This window comes from Balearica regulorum, chromosome 6 (assembly GCF_011004875.1).
Source record: "Balearica regulorum gibbericeps isolate bBalReg1 chromosome 6, bBalReg1.pri, whole genome shotgun sequence".
In the NCBI taxonomy this organism is placed as follows: Eukaryota; Metazoa; Chordata; class Aves; order Gruiformes; family Gruidae; genus Balearica; species Balearica regulorum.
This window is the reverse complement of record NC_046189.1, coordinates 22,891,136-22,911,342: the sequence shown is the minus strand read 5'-3', so window position 1 is coordinate 22,911,342 and position 20,207 is coordinate 22,891,136. Positions and strand designations below refer to the sequence as shown.

The window sequence follows — 20,207 nt, the reverse complement described above, 5'->3', positions numbered from 1 at the left end:
GTCTTTTGTGAAAATGAAAATTTTCTGCTTCATGTATAACATGTTCTGCACAGTTGTGGTCAAAAGAAGCATCTGGAGGGGGAAAAAAAGTCTCAAACTGCAACTGGATCTGCCTTACTAGTTGGTTGTGGCAAATACATATTTAATTTAAATCTCACACAAATGCAGCTGAATAAGAGAATTTGAAGCTTTACATATGAATTTTTCGTATGGCAAGTTTGAAATGTAAACCTGTCATTTCTCACCAACTCATTAATTCAGGGGATCTGTATCTGGGAAAATCAAAACCAAAATTATTCTGGTTCAAAACATCCCAAATTAAGTGCAGAGGGCAGGCATGCTGATATGGGAGAGATGTACTAAGAACTCCTGACTGTGAATTGGGAACTGCCTTGCTGTGTTATACACTGTAATTTTACAGCTAAACTGTATGAGCCCAAAAAAGTAGTTATCTGCTTTCATAGATGTTCTGTTCACCTTTCTTGGAACTTGGACTTTTTTCCCCCCTTTGTGAACTTTTGGCAACACAGTAACTCTACTGTTGATTATTTATTAAATAATTGAGAAAGAGTCATCTGAATATGATGATTCCATTTATTCTCTTATTTCCTAAGTGAATAGTATGTGTGTGCTTCTACTTAGCTAAGGTTTTAGGATTGAAGTTAATATCACACTTTTACATGCTAGACCACTGACATTGTGGGGGAAGAGAAGCTGAAAACAGAAGCCATTATGTCTGCTTGATTGTTTACCTGGGAATGAGTTAGAATTTGAGTGAGGAGATGTTATAAGAATTGGGATTTGCTTGAAGCATTGCTGTAGCAGGTCTGGATATCTCTTTTTTGTGCTGCTTGACCAGATTTGAAAGGGTAAGACAAAGCAGGACAAGTGCCACCCTTCACCCCTTGGAAGAAAAATCTTTCATCCTCAGTCTGAATAGATCGGACTTTTTTACAAATAATAACAATAGTAGTGGATTGTTATGCCATCTGTCTCAAACTTGTTGCCTTTGTAAAGATACAATATAGTATGGTTATCAGTTATGTTATTAATGTAGGTGTAAATCTTTCTCAGGGATTGTTACACCTGGCTAATTTCCTCTCCATCTGAGTGTTGGATACATAGATAAACTGTAAATTGTGGGGAAGATTAAAGATATTACCTGGGCGATAAGGAACTTGAGTTTCCTTACCCCTACGCTATGATCCTGAACATACAAAGGAGGGCATTGAGGGTACAGATTTAACACTACAAAGAAGCTTGCAAATTTTATTTAGTAGGGCTGTTGGGTTATAGGAAAGTTTGCAATTTCTACAGTGCTAATATAGAATGTAATATAAAATCTGTAAGTCAGGGAAAAAAACCCTAAAAAAGGGTACTTTGAACTGTGAACTGATTGTGAAATTTTCAAAAACAACTTTTCAACAAATGCCTAAAACCTATCGCATTTTGCTTACAGGAATGCAGAAAATATCTGGGGGAAGATAAAGTATGAAAAAAGTCTTCCCCTGTCCTCCTATCCCCCAAAGTAAGTGTGCTAGCTTTCACTGAGCCTGGTGCCAGGAACATGGAAGAACAAACTGTTGAGTCAGGTAGCAGTGAGCAAGGCATAAGTGAGAAACAGCATCTGTCTGTATCCCTGAGGACTTGATAAATTGAGGTGAAGTTGGGAACCATTTGGAATAGTGTTGTGATTGATGAGTTACATTCTGCAAGGACAAACTGGTGAGGCAAAGTGTCAATCCATTTAGGATTTTTCCTCCCATTTTACTTTGCTATTTCACACTAAAATTATCAGTTTGTTATAGAGATAGAAGTAAATGGAAACAGGAGTTGGTTTCCACAAACCAGCCAGGTTTGTAGAAAAGGAATGTTCTTGAAGACTTTTACAGTTTCTTCTACAATGGCTTTGGTCTTTCAAAAGCCAAGGTAAGATTTTTTTTTTTCAGGATTTTCAGCCAGGTCTACCAAAAAAGTATAAACAAACTATCTCAATATGCCTCATATTCAGCAGATAATTTTTTATGCTGGTAGCTAGTGGGGAAAGTTGACTTGTCAGGAAAAAATATTAAAGCAATTTTAATTCATGAAGACATATAAGAATGGATTTAGGTAGCTGCCTGAAGCTGTCACCATAATAAAACCAGCTTACTCAGTTGTGTCACTCTGTGCCCCTTCAGAGTTGACTAAATGGAGACAATGGTATTTGGCTACAGCCTTGGGTTATTAAGTAGGTTGGCTTACCCTGCTGCTCCTTCAGAGGCTTTGGCTTTTAGTATCTACTATCTTTTTCCTCTTATCCTGGATCTTACAGTTTCATTCTGTAACAATATCTGTTTTTCTTCATGTATGTTTATGTTACTGTAAGCCCTTAATGTCAGATTTTTTCCCCTAGATGGTAGAGATTGCTGTCTTGATAATGTTTAAAGGAAATATAATCTACTGTGTATATCGTAGGTTGCTTACTGAATGTGCAATAGCAGATAAGTGAGTGTAGTCATGAAGAGTTAAAATGTGGGATCTTCAGGCTTTTTATTTAAGTTTCACTTCTGACTACAGGTTTATAGACATTAAAAATAATGCTATAGAATTATTTTAGATTAAAGAATATAGACATCATAAAGGCAAGTAGGAGATCTGGAGGCAAGAAAGTAAGGTGCAAGTGACTGATAACATGCTAGCCAGCAGCAGGCCTGAAGGCATTCAGTGTTCAGAGAATGAAAGGTGAGGGTACAGAGACATGTTTGGCAGGCCTATATTTATGTATAAAGGGTGTTTTTGTGAACTGTTATGAATTTCTTTGCTATATGCACAGTTTTGATTTATGCTGAGTATAATGGCATTGTGGTTACCGGTTGGTTAGCTTAATTGCTTCGATTCTCTTTCTGAACTGTAGCAGAAGCTGGTGATACTGCAAGTGCAAGTGATACTCTGCTGGATGTTTGTGATTCACTGATAATGTGAAGCAATGAGCAATCCTAGAGCTTTTACTACAGTATTTCTGCAGTGCCTTAACAGATTCTATACAGAAATAAAACAAGTTGCTTTACTACTTACGTGCTCTTGTTTTCAAAGGATTAAAATTCTGTTACTGTATTAAGTTCTGTTACTAGTGCTTGCTGGTTTGCCCCTGCTTTTCTGTGCTTTAATCTTGAATGTCTTCAGAACAAATACTAGTCAATGGCATGATTCCTTTGCTCTTTAGGCGATCTCTTCTGTGTTTTCTGAGGTGGATGGTGAATTAAATGTATACTTGTGGCTTATAAAATGCTGCCTTTAGTATGACAGCCTATGGGCTCATTTGGAAAACTAAAGTCAATTTACTCAGTGTTTTTCTTCTAGCTAAGAACACAATATACTTTCATTATAAAAAGAATGTTTTTCCTCATATTTTTATATGAAAATCCCTTGTATCCCTAATACACAATATTAATTCTTTCCTGAAGTTCTTTGCCAATGTTTTCAATTCCTCTTTGCAAAACCGAGTGGTTCTTACTCAGGAATATATTCATACAGGTAACTTCTGAGGTATGTTGTGATGAACTCACTCAGCAAGGGTTAAGGAGCACAGCTTTTTGCTGGGCCTTGTAATTACATATTACTGCAACCTTCCATGCTTCTGCTGCAAATTTCCATTGAAAGACTGTATTGTTAAGATGCAATGTCAAAAGTCAGTTGTTCGTAAACGAGGTGCTTTGTGCTGCAGGCACTAGGGGGCAATATTTGACTTCTTTTAGTTGCGTACCGCAAAGCGCTGAGTCCCTGTTAGGCTGTCGACATGTGTAGCTTAATGTAGGTGCTCTCTGGTAAGCACTGAAATCAGTGTCAGGATTCGCGCTCACTTAAGTTACTGCTTATATAGGCCCTAGTGGAAAAGGTTTCTACAGACACAATGGCAATTCAAAACAAATGGTGAAAACAACGCCTGAATTCAGAATCCATTGTGGGCATTTTGACATGCTCGAAAATATTTGTCAAAGATGAAAATAAAAATAAAATCAAATGATACTGTTCCAGTTCTTTTTGTCAAGAGTCATATTATAAAAACATGACAAAAATTAAGTACAGTAATAATTGTGTCAGAGATTAGTCAAACTCCTGTCTTTTCTTGACTTGTTCATAACAGTCTTAGTAACTTGGCATTCCTTATGACTCTGTCCATTTATGAGTCTTGATCATTTTCAGACTCATGTTTCTCTTTGTTTCTATGCAGAGAGTGAGGAAATAAGATGTTGCAAATCTGATGAAGAAAGTTGGTGTTTGAATCAAGCCATGTAAGTATTTAAGATATTTACTTTGTAAAATGTTACAGGCAATAAACAGATTATAGGTTATTTATGATGTACCAAGTGACTGAACTTTTTTTGCTATGCTTTTGGAAACTGTGAACTCCCCATAATTTTTTGCTTGTTTGTTATTTTAGAATCTAATTTATGGATAGAATATTAACGATGAAAACTTGGGCAAAGTGAGATCAGTGGCGGAACTCCTAAATGCTTATGGTGTTGTATGAATATAGCATAAGAGCTAAACAGTTATATACACCTGTAGGATGTAATGGATTATTTTGTTATGCTTCTTCTGTGTTTTTGTTACTTGTATATCTGACAGACTTGTTTGTATATGTAAAGTCCTGTAGTAGGTTCTACACTAATGCAGGTTTGGAGGGGGCTAGTAAGTGAAAGACTGAGGTGTTTTGAGAAAGAGTAGAAGGGGTAGTTTTTGTTTTTCCAAAAGGGCTAACAAGGGGAAGAGGAGGAGAAAACTAGAAATGGATTGTGAGAAGTGATGATCTTAAAATGGTAAGACAAAAATAAGTAGGAGGCAATCAGGCTTGTCAAATGTTGTTTTGCTAATGACTTCCCTGCCATTTAGTTTCTCCTTTTGTGTTTGTGAATGTGTTTGCAGTCTTTCAGATTTTTCTTTCAGAAATATTTTCTGATTTGCCACTCTTAACGTTTTATCTTAGGTGATTGTTTCCCAGTCACCATTCAGTTTGTAATCATATCTGATTGTTCATTTTAACACTAAATGAATACATTTCATTGTAAAAGGCAGCCAAGAAGTTTTTGGCAACAGTTACTGATTTTATTTCAGAGTGAGGTTGAAGAGCTACATGCAAATATGGTTTCCTTATTTTGTTCATTCTTAGAGACATGAAGAAAGAGGAAGGGTCTCAAGAGGAAAGAAAAAAAAGCAGATTTCCAATGTGTTGTCAATATGTCCATTTAAAGTTCAGTGACACAGTAAATATCTTTTAAAGTATTGACTCAATATGATCCAAGGGATTTGGTAAACATAGAGTGCAATGTTTAGTCACATATACCCCTACTGCTATGTAGGGGCTCCATATAATTGAATACAGAGATTTTCCATTAGCAGTAGGATGTGGATGTGCCTTACAAATATCTCTTCTGTGTTAAAGCATAAATGACAGATGGTATCAGTGACACCTTAATTCTGTCTCCTGCTTCAAAATAGACTTGCTGTCAATTAATGCAGACTAAAAGTGAATTATATTTGGTTATCTATTTTTTGGCTAGTTAATACCTAGTATTTTTAGCATGATGAATAAGATCAAATTAAAAAGTTGCATTAAACATTCCATTTAATTAGCATCATGGAACAGCAGTGAGAATGTATAGCAATATTTTCCAAAACACAAAGAATTAGGAATGAGAAATATTGTATTTTCAGAAAGCTATTCCTGATTTCAGCATAATCTTATCTTATGATATTGAACAAGCAGTACACTTTCTCTGTGCATGAGTTCCCTATTGCTAAAATGAGGATAATGATATTTTCCATTTTACAGAAGGATTGTGAAGAAAATGCCATTAATATTTTTCCTCAGATATTAATGTGATAGACACTATAGAAAATGCTACAAGAAAAAAAAACAACCACCAAAAACTATTAGCTGCTTTGAGTTTGAAAAAAAAAAAGTGTATTTTCAGTAAGAACTTAAAGAATAAATTCCCTTACAGCAGTGAGCTGAATTTATTTCACTTTTGATCCATTTGGAGAGTGACTTATGTAGGAAGAAATCTGAGAGAAGTTAGAAGTTGCTAATGTGGAGCCTGCATGAAGTTGCTAAAAAGGAAAGCTATGTAGGAAGAGCCTATAATTTTCATTCCTATCTTTGGACTTGGATTAATGCCCAGAATAGTGACAAATACAACGTCACTGGGGAAAGACTAAGAATCATCTCCATTGGCAATAGCAACTAAGTAAAGGAATGGATAACTGCATACTATTATAACAATAAAGTATTTTCTAATAAAAACAATCTTTTTCTATTTTCAGTACAGAAAACTGACGAGAGACTTTTTTTAACACTCAAAGTAGCCTTTTCAATGGAAGGAAGAAAAGGAAATGTTGATAACTCTGTGTGTGCAACCTTGTCAATATATGTATGATATATATACACATATCTATGTTCAACAGACAAATTCAGCTGAAGATATTACAAAATATCATTTCCCTCTCAAGGCCAAAAACATACTTTCTCTAGGCAAGTTATTGAAGAGGCGCCTTTTGGAAGAGCTTGGCATACAAGGTGCATAATTTACCTGAGAACATATCTTTGATAGAAGTAGGGGTGGCATTTAATATGATAGTTGTATTTATTTAATTTTCCCCTCTGTCATTTAATCTTTAAAAAGTACATACAGACACACTTTGGTTTAAGCATTAAGTACTTCCCCGCAAAATTTAGTTCCCATAGTGCTGTTATTGCTATCTCTTCAGAAGCCTGACTTTACCCCCTTCTCCACAAGAAACATTGCTTTACCTGCTCCCCATTTCTGCTTTCCCTCAGAAGACCTACAGAAAACCTCCCTGTGCTGTCAGAGTTTCTAATATCCTTGGAGAAAATGGGTAATGAACTTTTCTGGCTGCCTTTGGAGCCTGAGGGAATAACAGTGGTCTCTGTAGTTCTCGCCTCCCTTATTCAAAATTCAAATCACACTTTCTGTCTGATTTGGAGGTAAAGTATTTGTGACTATAAGATGCAATAGCTCTGCCTTTTGGAAGGGTTTAAAAATGTGAGGCTCTGGCAAAAGAATAAATGATTTTTAAAATTTTAGTTTGTTGGTTTTTTTAAACATGGTTTTATAGATGGAAAAGGGAAGCAGGTCATACCAGCCAGGTCTGTGTACGGAACAAGATGTTGCTGCAGTACTGTGTGAAAAAATGTTCCCCTTGTATACTGAGATATTAGTTGTATTAAGATTGGGGTTTTTGCTTCCTTGTAGTACTCTTGAAGCATGGTCGATTTAACAGGAACATTGTGAGAAGTCCACTGCTAATACTGGCCAAAAACCATCCAGAAACAAGATACGGGATTTGAACAGTAGACATATTTTCCTTGTCAAAGGGAGAATTTACTTAGAGAGGTCAGCTTTTAGGTATTCCTGGTGCTGTAGTATTCTCTGACCATATGACTTTCCTCATTTGTGAACATTGTCACTCTCTTAGGAAAGGGATAAATTATTGATCATAGAGGGTCTATTCAGATTGGGTCTGTGTTGAAAGACCCATTGACTTCTGTTAATCCACTTCATGCTTAGTATAATGAAAGGTAGTTCCAACACCCCTTCCTTTATTATTTGAAAGTATGCTAATACAATCATATATCTAAAGTTAGATATGTTATTTTGATACATTATTTTTTAAAGTCCTTGCTTAGCCTGCACTTTTTCCTAGTGAATATAAAATCTGATTGTGACAAACAATTTATTTTCTATGAAGAAGTTCACAGCCTTACCTATTATATTTGAGGCACTCCCTACTGTGCACATGGAGTAAAATTGAGTACATTTTATACAGTAAATAATTTGAGCAAAATACAGTAAACGTGCAGTTTTAAAATAAAAAGCATTTATATTTACAGGAATAATATTCACTATGTGATTAAATATTTTAAGCAATTTAACATATCTGCCATGCTCTTACATATAAAGAGGCAGCATTATTTAAGGCAAGATCAGAGATATATGCATATGTATATTTTTATACTAGAACCAAGGCTTAATAGGTACCTGGCTTAGTACTGGCTGGCAGAGAAATCTACTTGTGGGCTGAAAGGCTGCAGTAGCTCAAACTAGTGACATTGCTGGGGAGGTAAAGACATGTTTTAAATATTAACTGGTATGAAATATCTTGTTGAAGCCTGTTGTTGACACACATTCTTCAACAACAACAAGAGTCTGTTTGCAAGCAGAAATAGGAACATGTGATGATACAGCTGAGCAAAATACAGTTCTCCATATTATGTGCAGTTGCTAAGGATATAAACCTATCAGTGATATCTCATTTTAGGAGTTCAGAGAATGAATAATAGCTCTGTGACTAACTATTAATGATATGGAGTGAAAAAGAAGCACTGTTGGGTAACAGAATGTAGAATCATTTTACTATATGCAGCGATGAACATTACCTTGCACAAACAGTACAGCCTTGAAGTAGGGTAGGTGGAGGCACAGCTGGGTGGGAGGCAGGAAAGAGGATTGAGAGAATATGATGTATGAGTGAGAAATACAATCCTGTAAATAAATTTTACCATTAGAAATTTAACACTAGAGATGCTGCAGACAGAGCTTTGAGTTTCCAGACGCTCCCTGCTTTCGTTTTTGGATTAATGACCTTGTTATTTCCACAGCAACCATTAATGACATTGCAGAAAGGACTGCAGCTAGAGTTTCCACTGTTATAGTTATGGATTACTGCTGTTGTAGTTCTAACTATTTAAGATGATCCTCTGTCAATTCCTTTTCCTCACTATATGTTTTTACTAACATTACATATTCAATTAAGTATCCAGTTTGTATAACTGAAAACGAGCTGAACAGCCTTGCCCAGACTTTCCAAATGTTGATTTCCTGGCATAGCAGTAGAGATATATTATTTAAATGCTTTTAAAGATAATTTTAAGGTTAGTGGTGCTACCTTAAAAGCATAAGCACAACTGATTATAAAATTGAAAATGTCTGCATGATCCAGAGAATGGCCAGCAGGTTATTGGTACAGTTCACCAGATTTGGTTCAGAAGTGCACAAATGTGGTCACAGTCATTATAGGCAGGATAAGCACAGATCTGTTTAAAGCCAAGAAACATAGATTGATCTGGGCATGGATGAGGAGCCGACTGAGAGCCTGTGGGTCAGAATTAAAGGGAGGGCTGGGGCAGGGGACATCGGGGGGGGGGGGGGGGGGGTGTGTGTGTGTGTGTCTGCTACAGGCCACCTGACCAGGGGGACCGAGCAGATGAAGCCCTCCATAGGCAGATAGGAGCAGCCTCACACTCACAAGCCCTGGTCCTTATGGGGGACTTCAACCACCCTGACATCTGCTGGAGGGACAACGCAGCTGAGTGCAAGCAATCCAGGAAGTTCCTGGAATGTGTTGATGACAACTTTCTCCTCCAAGTGATAGAGGAGCCCACGAGGAGAGGTGCCATGCTGGACCTTATTCTCACCAATAAGGAGGGCCTGGTAGGGGATGTCAAGCTCAAGGGCAGCCTTGGCTGCAGTGACCACAAGATGGTGGAATTCAGGATCCTCAGGGCAGCGAGGAGGGCGTGCAGCAAGCTTACTACCCTGGACTTCAGCAGAGCAGACTTTGGCCTCTTCAGGGATCTGCTTGTTAGAATACCATGGGACAAAGCCCTGGAAGGAAGAGGGGCCCAAGACAACTGGCTAATATTCAAGGGTCACCTCCTCCAAGCTCAGGAGCGATGCATCCCCACAAAGAGGAAGTCAAGCAAAAACACCAAGAGGCCCCCATGGATGAACAAGGAGCTCTTGGGCAAAGTCAAACAAAAAAACGAAGCCTACAGAGGGCAGAAGCAAGGGCAGGTAGCCTGGGAAGAATACAGAGAAACTGTCCAAGCTGCCAGGGATCAGGTTAGGAAAGCCAAAGCCTTGATAGAAATTAGTCTGGTCAGGGATGTCAAGGACAACAAGAAAAGCTTCTATAGGTATGTCAGTGATATAAGGAGGATGAGGGAAAATGTGGGTCCTCTCTGGAATGAAACAGATGACCTGGTTACCCAGGATATGGAGAAGGCTGAGGTACTCAATGACTGCTTTGCCTCAGTCTTCACTGGTGAGTGCTTGAGCCACACTGCCCAGGTCACAGAAGGCAGGGACTAGGAGGATGCAGAACCAGCCACTGTAGGAGAAGATCAGGTTCAAGAATATCTAAGGAACCTGAAGGTGCACAAGTCATAGATGGGTTGCATCCATGGGTCTTGAGGGAACTGGCGGATGAAGTGGCCAGGCCACTCTCCATCATATTTGAGAAGTCCTGGCAGTCTGGTGAAGTTCCCGCCGACTGGAAGAGGGGGAACATAACGCCCATTTTAAAGAAGGGTAAAAAGGAAGACCCAGGGAACTACAGGCCAGTCAGTCTCACCTCCCTGCCTGGCAAGATTATGGAGCAGACCCTCCTGGAGACTATGCTCAGGCACATGGAAGATAAGGAGGTGACTGGTGACAGCCAACATGGCTTCACTAAGGGCAAATCGTGCCTGACAAACTTGGTGGCCCTCTGTGATGGGGTTACAGCGTCTGTGGATAAAGGAAGGGCAGCTGACGTCATCTACCTGGACTTGTGTAAGGCGTTTGACACTGTCCTGCACGACATCCTTGTCTCTAAATTGGAGAGACATGGATTTGATGGATGGACCACTTGGTGGATAAGGAATTGGCTGGATGGTCACACCCAAAGAGTTGTGATCAACGGCTTAATGTCCAAATGGAGAACGGTGACGAGTGGTGTTTCTCAGGGGTTGTTACTGGGACCGGCACTGTTCAACATCTTTGTCGGCAACATGGACAGCAGGATCGAGTGCACCCTCGGCAAGTTTGCTGACAACACCAAGCTGTGTGGTGTGGTCAACATGCTGGAGGGAAGGGATGCCATACAGAGGGACCTTGACAAGCTGGAGAAGTGGGCCGATGTGAACCGCATGAAGTTCAACAAGGCCAAGTGCAAGGTCCTGCATGTGGGTCAGCGCAATCCCAAGCATGACTATAGGCTGGGCGAGGAATGGATTGAAAGCAGCCCCGAGGAGAAGGACTTGGGGGTATTGATGGATGAGAAGCTCAACATGAGCCAGCAGTGTGCGCTTGCAGCCCAGAAAGCCAGCAATGTCCTGGGCTGCATCAAGAGAGGCGTGACCGGCAGGTCGAGGGAGGTGATCCTGCCCCTCTACTCTGCTCTTGTGAGACCCCACCTGGAGTACTGTGTCCAGCTCTGGGGGCCCCAGTACAGGAGAGACATCGAGCTGTTGGACAGAGTCCAGAGGAGGGCCACGAAGCTGATCAGAGGGCTGGAGCACCTCTGCTATGAGGACAGGCTGAGAGAGTTGGGGTTGTTCAGCCTGGAGAAAAGGCGGCTCCGGGGAGATTTAATTGCGGCTTACCGGTACCTGAAGGGGACCTACAGGAAAGATGGTGAGGGACTGTTTATCAGGGAGTGTAGTGACAGGACAAGGGGTAATGGGTTTAAGCTGAAGGAGGGTCGATTTAGATTAGATGTTAGAAAGGAATTCTTTACTGTTAGAGTGGTGAGGTACTGGAACAGGTTGCCCAGAGAGGTTGTGGAGGCCTCATCCCTGGATGAGGCTTTGGGCAACGTGGTCTAGTGGAGGGTGTCCCTGCCCACAGCAGGGGGGTTGGAACTAGATGATCTTTAAGGTCCCTTCCAACCCAAACCATTCTGTGATTCTATATGGAGTTGAATTATTTTGATTTCTGTTACAGCCAAGAGACAGAATTGCATAATGAATTACAGCAGGTTATTTCCACTTAAAATCAGAATACTTTTTTCATGGTTATTCTAAGAATAATTATTATTGAACCATAATATGATGTTAATAGTTCGTCTCACTACTTTCTCTTCTGTCAGTTTTATTTGCAAAATAAATATTTATTAGTCCTGATCTACAGTGCCAGTTCAGAAGAGAGCGCTTGCAGGTGTGTTAAATCCGGGGTTTTTTTCTGAATCCTCCAGCAGCAGCACATTAACGCCAAGGAGTTCTCTCCCATGCATGCAACTGCTATATCACTCCTTTCCCATTGTGTATCTCTTTATTGAAGAAACTGCACACTGTTGAAAGAAGTAATCTTGTGCTATTGCATTACCACACCAGCTCACAAGAGTGCAGTGTAGGGGCAGGCTGAAAGGATGTCGCAGCCAAGAATTGAAACATAATTGATATAGTAAGACTAATTTTAGGTGCAAGAGCCTCAACAGTTTCTTTACAAATAATGAAAAACAGACTTAAAACTATCTCAGTAGGTATTATACATAAGCAATGTTCTTTTCAGTGTTATTCATTTATCTGTCTCTAATTTGTATTTTGTGTATGTATTTGTATACAATTTATTTTTTAAAAAAAGTTACTTCATTCCTTTTTTCTTCTCAAACTGTAAGATACTTCAGTCACAATTTCCATAGATATTTTGCAGCCATCTGGGTGTTTAATACATTTCACTGCATTACATTTTTTTAATTGATGTTTAATAATGTAAGCGAATATTTATTTTACTGAAGATGAACATAATCTACAAAGCAAATATGTAGTATGTTACATTTTAAAAATACTTTCTTGTGGGCTTTGTTTTGAATAGCTGTTCAAGAGAATTTTATTTCCTTTAAAATAACAGCAGCTTTTGTATGTACAGCATTTTAAGGTGTTAAGTCATTTAATGAAGTACTGCAACACATCTAGTACGTACATAGATATAAATACTCTGAGTGGGCAGAGAATAACACCCAGCTAGATACACGTGCAAAATGCATGCTACAGTATTGATCAAATTGCTTAACATCTATAAATAGCAAGGAATCAGTTTATACAGTATGAGTTTAGTTATTGGGTGACCTTGGCTCCAAGTATAGCTCACATGCTACTTTTACCCTGCGACTGCATACATTGGATTCAACTAAATGAAATTGTCTATGCCTTGAGCTAGATGAAGGACCTTTTGAATAGAACATCTTCGCTATCCTTGATAGCAAAACTCTGCTTAGTATTGTAGAAGCTGACCTAGCATAATCCAGTTTCTGACTGTGGGGTCATTCCTGAGCTCCCTGACAGCACTTAAGGCATGGAGGATTTAAAAAAATATATTTTTTCACAAGGATATTTCTTGTCTTGTTACTTCATTTCTCCCTCATGTTGCCAACCTGAAGGACCAATAAGTGGTGTTGGTGATTGTTTGTGGTGATGTAGGGGTTTTTGATTGTTTTTTTGGTTGTTTGGTGTTTTTAATTGAGCTTACGTTTAGATCTATGTGGTCTAAAGGGCACTCAGTGGAGTCAGAACTCTAGTGACATAGACCTTGATGGTGTTGGAGCACCTGAACTTTCCTTCAGAAAATCCTGATACCAGAAATGTGATATCAATAACTTCAAGTATTCCTCTGGATAATGGTCTTAAAAAAAATACATCAGTGACTGTGCATGAACTAACTGAACTGTTATGTGTGATTACAAATAGTAAGACTCTTTGGTCTCATGGCTAGGGTCCCATAGCCTATAGAGTCGGAATTCACGCGTGTTCCCCACGTGCTTTAGTGGCAGTGCTAAGTGGAAAAAGTGGTTTGTGACAGAATTTAACAGCAGCCTTGCTTTCAGAAGAAAAGGGTCCTACAATTTCGGCTTCTTGTTGTGATACTAATAAAAAAATAATCCAGCGTAACCTCCTTATATAATACAAGGCCAACAGTGGTAAAAACAATAAGGTCTTAGCTTTTTATATGCTGCCCAACATTTGAGATGTTTGTTTTCAAACACTTTTACTTTGCTTCTAGATCTGTATGTGTTTATGGAGACCTAGTTCTGTCAAAAGGGGAAATGGTGATAAAATATGCATAGTATTGTTAATAGTACAAAGATAACACAGTATTAAAACATCTTTAGAAATTAGTGCCACAGACTGAGGACACAGTGACTTAAACCTGTCTTTAGATAGTCTCTATTTTAAATCTGTGTGCTCTTAGGCTTTGTAGTATTCAGATTTCCTCTCCATTTTGCTGCAGAAAGTTCTTTTGGCTGCAGATGGTCAAATACAAAAACTGTGCTCAAGTTATCTAATTGATAGCATATGTGTTAATATTTATGGAATTTGTTGAAACAAGAAAAAATATAAATAACGAATTTGAAACAAACCACAGTTCTTATGTTAATTGCTGAAGAATAATGTTATAGCACAAAGTTTAGTTGGAGGCAAGTCACTAATTGTTGTGTACCCCAGGGATTGATACTGGGGCCAATACTGTTCAGCCTCTGTTAACCTAGTGATGGGACAGAGTGCACCCTCTCCAAATTTGCAGACAAAACAAAAATGGTGAGGAGTTACTACACAAAACTATACACCAAGTGATTGTGCTGCCATTCAGATGGCCCCAGACAGGCTGGAGAACTGGGCAGAGAGGAATCTCATGATGTTCAACAAAGGGCAGTGCCAAGTCCTGCCAGTACATGCTGGGGGCCAAGTGGCTGGAAAGTGGCTCTGCGGAGTGAGGGACTTTGGGGTCCTGGTGGACAATAACTTGAACATGAGCCAGCAACAGACCCTCCATAGCAAAGAAAGCCAAGAGCATCCTGGACTGCATTAGGAAGAGCACTGCCAGCAGTTTGAGGCCAGTTATCTTTTTCCTCTGAGGTCATATCTGGAATACCATGTTCACTTCTGGGCTCCTCAGGATGAGAAACGTGAACTTCCTGGAGTGAGTCTATAGAAGGGTCGCAAAGATCATCAAGGGACTGGAGCATCTATCATATGAAGAGAGCATGAGAGAACTGGGACTTTCAGTCTGGAGAAGAGAAGGCTCAGTGAGGGATCTTGTTATAAGTACCTGCTGGGAGAAAATGGAGAAGGGGGAGCTAGAGTCTTGTCAGTAGCATCTCCTGGTGGGACAAGAGGCAATGGGCACGAATTAAAACACTTGAAATTCCCTCTGAACACACTAAAAAAGTTTTTCCTTTTGAGGATGGTCAAACATTGGAATAGGTTGCCCAGAGAGGTTGTGAAGCCTCTGTCTGTGGAGATATTAAAAAGCTGTCTGGACACAGTCCTGCACAACCTGATCTGGGTGACCCTGTGCAAGGGGGTTGGACCAGATGATCTCAAGAGGTCCCTTTGAACCTAAATGATTCTGCAATTTCTCTTACCTTCAGGTAATATAGTGGAAAAAAATTATCACAATGGCTCTGTATGTACATAAATCTCAGGCTATTGTGCTTAATGAGATTGAAATGTGGGAAGAAGCTGTTGTGGAATCCATCATTGGAGCAGCAATGCATCCTGTGCTTGTATGCTTCCCTGTAAACGTATTGGATTGTGCTTAGACCAATGGATTTGGTTATCTTTCCCACCAGGACTTTGCTGCTCCATACAGATCCATGAAAGAAATTTTCCAATTTCAGCTTATAGGTCCAGTCTGTCAGCAGGTAATGGGAAATGTTCATCTGGCACTGAGGTGTGACAGTAAAAAGGAAAAATTGCCTAATAAAATGTTTGCACAACACAATTTTCACTTAATATAAGCACGTTTGATGGAAACATTTGTAGACAATCTGAGATTTAATACATTGAGAAATTAAAAACTGAGAACAATACTAGTCATAACAGCTAGGTGGCCACTATAACATGGTATTGTTGCTTTCAAGCTTACACATCTCAGGTCATCTCTTTTGCAGATTTTAAAGGCCCATTTTTACAGCGATAGGTAAAAAACTATAGTAAACATAATTTTATTAAATGTTTTTATTCATCAGTACCAATTCAATAAGATAAGACTTTATGGTATATGAAAAATTTTATCTAAAATCCTGATTTTTATCATTACGTTTATTAAAAATGCTTTTATTCTTTTTGCTAGGCTTTTCTGCCTAGTTGTAAGCATGTATAAAGTGTCAGTTTTCTGCTATAGTAGACAGAAATTTTCTGCACTTGTAATCTACTGCCAGTGGTGCAGCTACTGGCAGTAGATAATGTTTTAAGCATTTGCATCAGTGAGCACATTTTACAGGCACTTTGAGCTATCCTACCATGCATTTGAAGGAAACATTGTGTCTCTTTTGACCACAAATTGAATTTACTTGCAGGTCTCCATTTTATAAAATATAAAAAGATGTTCCGTTTCTGCCAAATTCAGTTTTGTGTTTTAAAGTCTCTCTTCTTAAGATAAGCTGAAAGGCACTTTGGATTGGGAAAATTATTCTTGCTTTCCTGTCAAAAGATGAGGTGAAATATGGGAAATGAATACTTTGGGGGCAGAGCAGGCAGGGAGCTGGAGAATTGTTTTTTAATAAAAACTACGATATGCTGTAAAAACTAGGAAATCAACTTTTTTTGTGCAGGCATCTGAAAACAATAATTTATATAGTGCAATGGAAGATCCACATCTGTGGACATATGGAAGGTCCTACTTGTATGCAATTCCCTACGTTTCTATGTTTGCTAGCAGTGATTAGCAAGACTTCGAGAAACTTAGTGGATTGCTGAGTAATAAATTCATGTTTGTAACTTTGATCAATATGGAATTTAGATTCAAATCTTTAAACTATTCTGTAATGTTAGTAGGATTTCACTCATCTAGTTTACCCTTCCGTAGTTGTGTCCCATTTCAGTACAGTTAGTTTTGAAATGTGTAGTGAATGAATCTTTCCATTTCACCAGAAATAGTCTGTGTTCACAAGCAGGTAGAATTCAAACCTGGAAGATGGTGGGAATCAAATATTGCTTTTGTCTTGCAACATAACTTTGTCTCGTCCTCCCCCCCCCCCTTTTTTTTTTTTTAAAATGAAATTACTTAAACCAGCTCTTTTCTACTGTCCTGTTAGGTGCTATGTCATGAATAGTGAAGTTCTGGTGGGTCCAGTGCTGAGTGCCATTCTTCTCCCATTAAAACTGACAAGAAACAAATATACTGAGAAAGGAGGAGTTTAAGGATATGTGGAAGTGATGCAGCTCATGATGTGCTTCAGCAGAGTAAGTTAATTTTACTTTATTTTCAGAGGCTGTCACCAATATCTTTTTACAGAGACTTTTTTTAATTGTGTGCAAGCAGCACTTGTTCAGATCTAAGAACAGGAAAAAACCCCGATCAATGTTTGCCTAGAGAAGAGGAAATGGGCACATTGGAATTCTGTAAATTCCTGTAATATGTTAAAATTTAGGCAGTGATTTTTGTCTTGCATTAGGATGCTGCAGGATGTTTTGGGTTTTTTAACTATCCTTGTCAGACAAATCTGTATGCAAAATGGGTTTTTTGTTTGTGATGATTTTTTCTTTGAAAAAACCCAATGCATTGTTTCGAGCATTGATTTGTTTTTCACTGTAAAAAGGCCTAGCTGGCTTTTCAGTAAGTCAGCAGACAGAGCATGCTTCCTGTTGGCACTAGTATGTATGTAAAAATCTTAAAATGGTTGGCTATGTTTTCATTTAAATAAAAGCGGAGGGAAAAGGCACTTGACTTAGAGGAGGTCAAGTATATAAGCAGTCAGAAAATTTCATGAAGAAACTGTTCATGGTTTTAGTATTGCATTCATTTAAACACATTGAGTGAATACATCTTGTGAACCTTTTTACAGTGAGTAAGCGTCCTTCTTCCAGGAAACAGAATTTACATATAACAGGAATGAAACACTGGTGTCAGCATAGCTTTGTTTTATTTGCTGCACTAGAATAACTAACTAGAAAGTTAAGGCCGTACCAGGACAATACAAATTGTAAGGACTTTTCAACATTTAATTTTATTAATTTCTTACCCTGTTAGCTCAATTATTTTGTAGACGATGTCATATGAAAACATTTCAGATAGGTTATTGTTTAATTCAGTAATTGACTAAATGTTTTCTTGCTATAAATTACTAAATTTGCTGACCCTCCCAAAAGGGTTATCTGTTTCTTAGGGGGGAGTAGCATTTTTTGATTCACAAAATTGTGAACATAAAAATGCAGAATAAGAATGTAACAGAATATTTTATTTTTTGTAGTTGTCTCCACAGCAAACTAGAATTTAAATATTTTTGAGTACTAAAATTTATTCACGCACAATTCTGAAGTTGTTTTAAATAGTAGCCAAACAATATAAAGCTTTTATAAAATATCAGAAGTACTATAAAGTTGTATTTGATAATATAGACACATATGTTACAAAAGTGCATTGTTTGTATTGAAGTTGGGGAGGAGAAAATTAGATTTGAAATCTCTGTAGAACTTCTGTACTAACAATTCAAATTATTTTAAAGCCACAGAGTATCAATGCAGATTTTTGATTTTAGTTTTTTCCTCATCTTCCAATGAAATAATTTAACCTAACTGGAAAATAAGGGATTTTTTTTTTTTTTTCCCTTCTGTGTAATTTAGGAATATTGGGAAGAAATATTTAACAGAACAATGAAAACTTTCTTCACTGCTTAATTCATTTTTATTTTGTCTTTCTTATTCAGAGATGCAATAATAATAAGAAACATAGCTTTTTGAAGTCTTGTTGATTCAGATTTTTTTGTCTTGCTACTAAGGTATTCTATAATACCAAGTCAGTCAGACTTCTTGCATATTTTCCCTGTAATGATAAACCATTGATGATTAGTTGGAGAAATCCTTCAAACTTATTTTGTAGTTTTCCATTTCAGGATAGAATGTTACTTATTCCAGCTCTCTCATGATGACAAAGGAGAATATACTTCTAATAAAGTTATAATACTCTTCCAGCTCACTTTGGGACTCTTGGATCTCACAAAACTTGAATTTTCCTGTAATTTTTTTCCATGGGTCCATTTTCCTATACAGCCTATTTTACAACAGTCTGAGTCTTAACTCAACTCAGGTTCAGACAAATCAGTGTGACTCAAGGACAGACCTTGCCGAATGTATTACATCATGTGTATCTAAAGTGGTTTTCAAGGGAAACTTAAACAAAATACTCTTTTCTGCTGAATGAAAAGCAATGAATGATGAAAGCCCTGGACCGATAAATGAGTACTCCTTTCAAGACTTCTCTTCTAGGAGCTGTAGAGTTAATTTTTATCTCCATTTGTTTCTTTAGTTGATACCTTTTCAGGAATGTTCTATAAATTGTTAAATATATACCCAATGTTTTACAGCTCTGATGTTGGTGTATATATTGTACACTGTTTCACTGTTATTTTTTTAATCCTTTTACTAGTGTGCTTTGGCTAACACTAATCTTTGTTTATAAATGAGACATCCTTCATATTTTGAATAATTCCTCTCCTACAGACTTCAAAAAGAAATGCTTAATCACTTTGCCTTTTAAATGTTCCCCTTCTATTTAGTGATTTCTGCATTATTGTTCAGGAAACTGGGTAAAAGAAAGGCAAATTTTCAGCGTCACTCTTACTATCACTGAAAGCATGCTGATAAGAATTATTTCTATTCTCTTATGATTATCTGAAAAAAATTTTTTCTTGTCTCTTATAAATTTCCGAACCTAGTAGGTGATTTAAATCAATAATAGTGAATAGAAGGGTACTTGAAATGGGTCATATCTGAATTGTTTCTTTTGCAACTTCAGGTTCTTGAATTAGAAAAAAAAGTCTGTCTAAAGTATTTAAAGGCATGAGAAGTGTTTGATCAGTGTTGAGACAACAAATAATCATTTCTATAGCCTAATTCCTTATTTATATGCTAAAAATAAAATACTTGGAAATTTGGACTCCAGTGAAAGAATATTTTGTTTCTGCTTCTTAGGGTATTTTTCTTTATCAGGTTGATTACAGGTACCAGTCAAATCTAAAATACAGGCATTAGAAGTACTTCCGATGTACTTTGAAATTATTCAGCAAAAATGTTAGAGTAAGCATCCTGGAGGCTGGGGAATGTGACCAAATATTAGTCAGCCTTAGAGGTACTTAGTGTTTATTTCTACATGTAAATTTTTCAGCTTAGCATTTTTAAAGAAGTGCGTCACATCAGCATTAAAAAGTGCAAGCTGTTTCTGAGAGAGGCAACAGCAAAAAAGCAGCGGGCAGAGCTCAAAGATAAACGTATAACTGCTGGTGGTTGAGGGCAGAGAAGGGAGAATGCAGAGCTAAATATCCTGTCAGCTTTTACCTTTATAATGTGTCCTAGTAATTTAGAAATAATATCATGATGCAAAACTTCGGGGTGTTTTTCCTAGAATATTAAAACACAATCACAGTTTTTAGCAAACAGCGACTAA

At 37.9% G+C, this 20,207-nt stretch overlaps 1 protein-coding gene across 1 annotated transcript in view; it reads left to right on the top strand.

The window, feature by feature from the left end:
* Positions 1 to 4,168: 4,168 nt before the first annotated feature.
* Positions 4,169 to 20,207, top strand: part of LOC104638733 (sodium channel protein type 2 subunit alpha) — a 201,006-nt gene continuing 184,967 nt past the window's right edge. The window contains exons 1-2 of the mRNA XM_075756785.1: positions 4,169 to 4,274; positions 16,861 to 17,008. The gene's annotated coding sequence lies outside the window, so the exon portion shown is untranslated. The remainder of the gene's footprint in view (positions 4,275 to 16,860; positions 17,009 to 20,207) is intronic.